Here is a 6,933-nt window from a genome sequence, read left to right as displayed (position 1 = left end):
GTTTAACCAGCCCCATTTCGTATTCGGGGTGAGACGGGTCCAAAAAATATTTAACCGAGGTGTGGTGAGTAATGAATCGAAATTTTCTTCATGGGGCGGGTCTGGGGTTTAGCCATACCTGTCCCATTGACATCTCTAGACAATATGTGCTGATTCAGTGACACTCATCCATTTTGGTATTTCTTAGCAAAATCATGTAATTGAATTTCGGCCAATTCTATCCTACTCCGGAGATTTACTCCCTGTCACTAAATAATATATATGTCTAGCATTTAAAAATAGCTACAATAATTTTATTAGCGTTTATAAATGGGTAGAACATAGAATTTCTTATAATAATTAAATTTTAAAATATTGATTTTTTACAATTTATATGATTCTAACACAAAAATAAAAATAATAGAAATAAAAATCTCAAACCTCAAACATAAAAATTTTACTATCAAATAAAAATTTCACGTAATTTTTAAATATAAATATTAAGTTTTAAATTTTGAGAATAATAATAATAATAATATTATAACACATGTTACATACATGAAACGAAATTAGTTTGGTTGATTTTTGGTTAAAATAGTGTGAAATTTAATAATAATAATTAAAAAAAAGACATGTATAAGAAAAAAAAGTAAAGGGAGTAAATCTCCCGGAGTAGGATAGAATTGGCCTTGAATTTCCAATATCTTTGTTAAAATTTTACAATATTTTAGAAAATTCTGTACATACGTTTAACAATGTAATCACACAAATTTACTAACGAGATATTAACCATTTACTTGTAATATTGAGGAGAAATTTTTTGAGGAGAATGACTAAAATTAATCTTCAAGGCATAGTTACGTTATCACAATTGATTTAAAAAAGGATGTAAGACAAAAAAATATCATAATACTTACATACATGATTTAAAATTTACAATTTTCTTTTATAAATATATTTACATAAATTAATAAAGGACGGATTTAACCCACCTAACATAAATTTATTTGAAATAGTAAAATGGATTTGAAGTAATACGGTCATTCATTAGTTGTAACCACACATCTATCTATATCTATATTATATTAACGCATAGTTTGGTATATGGGATAAATGAGGGATTCATAAATAATCTTCTTTATTCCACGTTAAAAGTCCATGATAATATCATAAGTCAATATATAAAAATCTATTTCATATATATCTCATTATTTCCAATAAAAACCTGTGATATTTTCCTATTTTTGATGTATATCAGTAATTTAGTTTTTTTTAAAAAAGAGACATCGATGTCAATTTATCAAATTTGACGATTCATAATGAAAATTTTATCTATCTTCCACAATTTTATATTTTATATGATACAATTATAATAAGTGTACATTAATTTTAATTAATTCATAAACTCTGTCTAATACATAATTTTATGTTAAATAATATTAATAAAATTTTAATAAACTTATAATTTTTACTCTAGGTTATGATATATTTACTTTTTTTACTTTCAAAATTATAATGACTACAAGTTTTATGCTTTTGAATTTTAAAAAAAAATTAAATTTGAAGTATTGCATAAATCTGTCTTGTTTATATTTAATTAGACTTGGACAATCTAATTCTGAAAATATTTATAAATTCTGAAAATGACTCAAGACAACAACTTTGAAATTATAAAATTTATTATGATAAGGTTAATTTTTTCATTACAATTTAATATATAAATTTAATCACTCTTATTAAAATCATACCAAACATTAAATATAATATCCTACGTCTTATTTATCCTTAACTTATCTTTGTATTATATATCACACGTTTATCCTATCATGTGTACCAAACTATACCTAAGTTTGGGCCTAATAAAAACAAAATAGACACCAACTTTTTTTTCTCATTTTGTCCTTATGTCATATCAAATTATCAATATTACAATTTTGTTTTTTATTTTTTGAAATTTTAAAAACCACTTTTATTTTTATTTTTATTTTTTAAATTCCAACAATTCAAATAGCATTTTAGTCTCTCGATAATTTGTCAAATTTCACTTTAATCTCACGGTAATTATAAAAAGACCGTACACACGCACTACGTGTGCAGATTAACTAGTATATACTAAGTTTGGTTACTCTACATTCTTATTACTAGCGATGAAGAACATATGATGCATGTCGGGAAATAAATTAGTTCACTATGCATAATGAAGCGGGTCTACATATAGGTGCAAAGGAAGAAATTTTGTGGAATTTGTAAAATAATCTTTTGATAAAAATACGAATTATAGAATTGGTGGTTGCGAAATTGAGTAAGAAAATAAATTTTTTTAACAAAAATTGAGGATTATATCAAAATAAAAAATTGAGGAAGATAATGAATAGAGAAACATGAATAATATCTAGTGGAAAAAGTTGATAAGCGGTTTTTGTAATAATTAAAGGCAAAAACTTGTGTGAGACGGTCTCACGGGTCATATTTGTGAGACGGATCTCTTGTCACGCCCCGAGACCGGGGTTAGTCGACACCGACGTTGTTCAACAATCACATAATCGTCAAACAACAAGCCTTGTAGTTCAGTATAAACCAAAACCAGTCTATTTCATAAATAACTCAAAATAATCTTGTCTTACAGTGATAAATTCCAAAACGAAATGAAATGTGCGGAAGCAGTGTACAACTTGAATCGAAACTTAGGAAGAACATAAGCGAGAAATCTTCATATCTCAAAACTTCCTCACCAACTCCAAAGCATGTCTTATTTCATCCTCGTCTACTTGATCTTCATTCTTATCTGGGGAGAAATGTAAGGGGTGAGTGTTTGGGAAACACTCAGCAAGTGGGGGCCGATCGATTACCACAAATACATATAAATATAATTTAAAACCCATATTGCAAACTGATTTTTCAAAACATAGTGTCTTATATCATATCAGAATCGGAATCGAAGTGCGAAACAGAGATTATCAGACAATTCAGAACAGAACGAATCAGAACAAACGAAAACACTGTTACTCATCTCATTTTCCATGGTCAAATTGTCCCCAATATGTTAGTCCTCTAAGGGGTGAGGCCAAAACACAGTTTTATACCCACTGATGGGGGCCGAAACACAGTTTTATACCCACTGATGAGGACCGAAACACAGTTTTATACCCACTGATGAGGGCCATATAAATTTACAATCGTCGTTCCATATCCCACTCGAATCATAACAGTGCACCACAGAATCAGATGTATCAAACAACACTTATCGGAATTTTTGAATGAACTCAGCAGAATCAAAGAACATTGGAAATAGAAGATATATCGTACATCGATCGAGATTTTATAAAATATATAATAGCATTTTCCGAAAATGATTTGACACACATAGACGTATGTCATGAAATACTTATACAAAGTTTAAGTTACAAAGAAATACATAGCAAAAGCCCACTTACCTGATTTCGTTTGGATTAAGGCGCTAGAAGGACATGTTAAAAGAACTTCGTTCAAACAAGGTTGCGGTAGAGCTTCGACTAGGCTGCTGCAAATGCTAAATTTCGAATTCTTGAAGTTATGGGGAGTGAGTTTGCTTCTTATATAGGCTTGAATAATCAACTATAAAGGTAAGCTCGTATCACTCCAAGAATGTCGTTGATTGCTTAATCAACGTGATGATTGCACTTTTCTCTCCCCGAATGAACGTGGCCTTTTCTTGATTCAAGATACACACCCGAGATTCATGCTGTAATGGAGAGTGATTTTGGCTCCCTTAAATGCAAATGGAGAGTGATTTTGGGCTGCATGAATCTCCTCCAAGATTGGTGTCCTTCCATATTGCACGGTCTTCACATTTGATACCACTTAAATGTCATTACTCATGGTCATTAACCTCCTTTTAATAACACATATTCATGGCCATTAACATCATATTTAAAATGCATATTAATGATCATTAACCTCTTCTTAATTATCATTATTTTTCTTTTAATATAGCGAGTTTAATGGTTGATTTTGTTGTGGTTTAATTTAGTCATTAACAATAGTGATAAAAGGTCAATAATGAGGGAAAAATGATTATACGAATTTCCAAGATTATGATTGCATGGAACGCGAATAATGTTGTGCCAAAAATGAGCTGAAATTTCCTATGACATATATCGATTTTCTCGTTGCAAGATTTCGGGTTTTCACATCTCTTATTTGAGTCACCCATGAAAAAATATTATTTTTTATGCTAAGAGTATTACTTTTTATTGTGAATATGGGTAGGGTTGACCCGTCTCACAGATTATGATCCGTGAGACGGTCTCACATGAGACCTACTCATAATTAAATTAGATGTGATAATGTATTCAACCAGATAGTGAATGTAATATGATTTTGATTTTGATTTTTTATTCATTTAAGGTAGATATTCATTTGATGTTGGTGTTACATTGACAGACCAAGTCAGTTAGTATAAATATTTCAAGTTTGATAAAATTCTAATATAAGATTTTACAAAAAAAATAACAAGACATAATTTTATATGCATTGAATTTTCATGTAAAATATGGTAATATTAAAATATTATTCAAAGTTAATGTTGTGTTTATTATGTTTTTGTTTTTTTTTGACAGTGACATGGGTATCAATTTCAAAAACAAGTTAGTATAGAGATCTCGAATTGTGTAATATCTATCAATAATCATCATGATAGCACATTTTGTTAGTTGTGTTATCGGTTACATGAATATTAATTATCCAAATTAAGCGAGTTTTCCGCATATCATCTATTAAATCAAGATATAAAATATCCTCATTAACCACATTTATTCAAGTTTTCAATTGTCTATCCATGCTTTTACTCCTTCTATTAACTCGTAAATCTAAGATATATTTAATTGAAGTTGTAGTTGGCCTCTTCTTCATGTGAACAAATCATGTTAGACGTATCTCCCTAATTTATCCTCCATGGGGCTTCCTCTAAAGAGCTCATAATCATTTCATTCATAATTCTACTTAACATATGTATCTTTGATACCGCCATCTTATGACTAGCACTTCGAGCCATAAAGCATAGCTGGTCGAACAATAGTCTTATAACATTTTCCTTTCAATTTCGCATGCATCCGCATATCGTATAAGGCCTGATGTCATCCTTCATTTCATCCACCCCGCTTTAAACTTATGGTCTATATCATTTCTAATGTTCCCAATATTTTGGATAATAGATCATAAATAACGAAAAACTTCACACTTTGGGACTTCTCGACCTTCAATCTCAATTGAGTTACCCATTAGTCTAGATTCAGGACCAAAGTTACAAGCTAAACATTTTGTTTTTGTGTGACTAATTCTATAACTTTTGCTCTCAAGAGCTTCACCTCATCTATGATCTATCTAATTTTGATTTACACTTTCTTTAGTTTTGTCTATCTGGACAATATCATCTGCAAACTGCAGACACCAAGGTACCTCATCCTGAATTTGTCTCATCAACTCATCCATATCCAAAACAAAAAGGTAATGACTTAAAGATGATCCTTGATGAAGTTCTACTGCCACAAAAAATTCACATGACATCCCTCCAACAAATCTAACACTAGTTACGACATCGTCATACGTATCTTTAAAGATCTTGATGTAGCATCGAAGCACATGCTTCTTTTTAAGTACCCACCGAATTAGTTCTCTGAGCACTCTATTTCAGCTTTCTTTAAGTCGAAAAATATTAAATACAGGCTCTTATGTTCTTTATGTTTATCTATCATTTGTCTAATCTAGAAAATAACTTTCATTGTAGACCCACCCGACATAAAACCAAATAGATTCTACAAGAGAACACTTGATTGTCTTACTTCTTGCATCCCATGTCCACCAACGGTCAACTCCTTCGTACTTGTCCAATTGAATAAGTTCTTAAAGTAATCTTTCTACCTATTTATGATAGCTTTATCTTGCACTAAAATTCTACCATCTTCATGCTTGCGAGGCCGCAAAGTCACCTGGGAGGGCTACTACTTGCATGTATCTAGGGACCGCGAAGTTATCAACTGCCGTGGACGTTGGCTCTCAAAAGGGGAATGAATCGTAACGTGCCACAGTTTGTCCCATATCGCTCGTGTAAGACCTGCTTCATGGGTTTATAACTTCTTTGACATCCTCACCTCAATATCTACTTTTTGGGTGGTAAGTTATACCCAAGAGTCGTAATACTGTTGTAAATAATGTCGGGTGCAATAATTTTTCTTGCTTGGTAGAGCGATCGAACCGTGGTGCTTGAGCTGCTGTGTGATTTAAAAGATTTGAGTTGCACCATTACTACTAGCTATAGCTTTTGGTAAAGCGGTAAGCACTCGGTCCTACAATTGGTATCGGAGCCAAGGTCACGAGTTCGATTCCCATTGATTGCAAGGAGTGTAATTATTGGGAGGGAGATTGTTGGGTGCAATAATAGTCCTTGCTTGGTAGAGCGATCGAACCGTGATGCTTGAACTGCTGTGTGATTTAAAAGATTTGAGTTGCACCATTACTACTAGCTATAGCTTTTGATAAAGCGGTAAGCACTCGGTCGATCCTACAAATAATTTAATTGGTATATGATAAAAATAAAAATCGATTTTATATTAAATAAAATTGATTTTATGTCCACTTATTAGTATTAATCCAACTAAATACACATTTATTTTCAATGTTATTTTATCGATTAAAATTGGGAAAACAATTTTTTATTAAAAATTTTTATCATGATAAATATAAATCATACCTTTTGTATAAAGATAAAAAATTGTGTGAGATGATTTCACGGGTCGTATTTTGTGAGACATATTTTTTATTTGGGTCATACATGAAAAAATATTATTTTTTATGCTAAGAGTATTACTTTTTATTATGAATATCGGTAGGGTTGACACCTCTCACAGATAAAGATTCGTGATACCGTCTCACAAGAGACCTATTCTTGTATAAATGATAGAATTATTAATATATATA

This window comes from Primulina eburnea, chromosome 8 (assembly GCF_022965805.1).
Source record: "Primulina eburnea isolate SZY01 chromosome 8, ASM2296580v1, whole genome shotgun sequence".
Lineage (NCBI taxonomy): Eukaryota > Viridiplantae > Streptophyta > Magnoliopsida > Lamiales > Gesneriaceae > Primulina > Primulina eburnea.
This window is presented reverse-complemented; position numbering follows the sequence as displayed.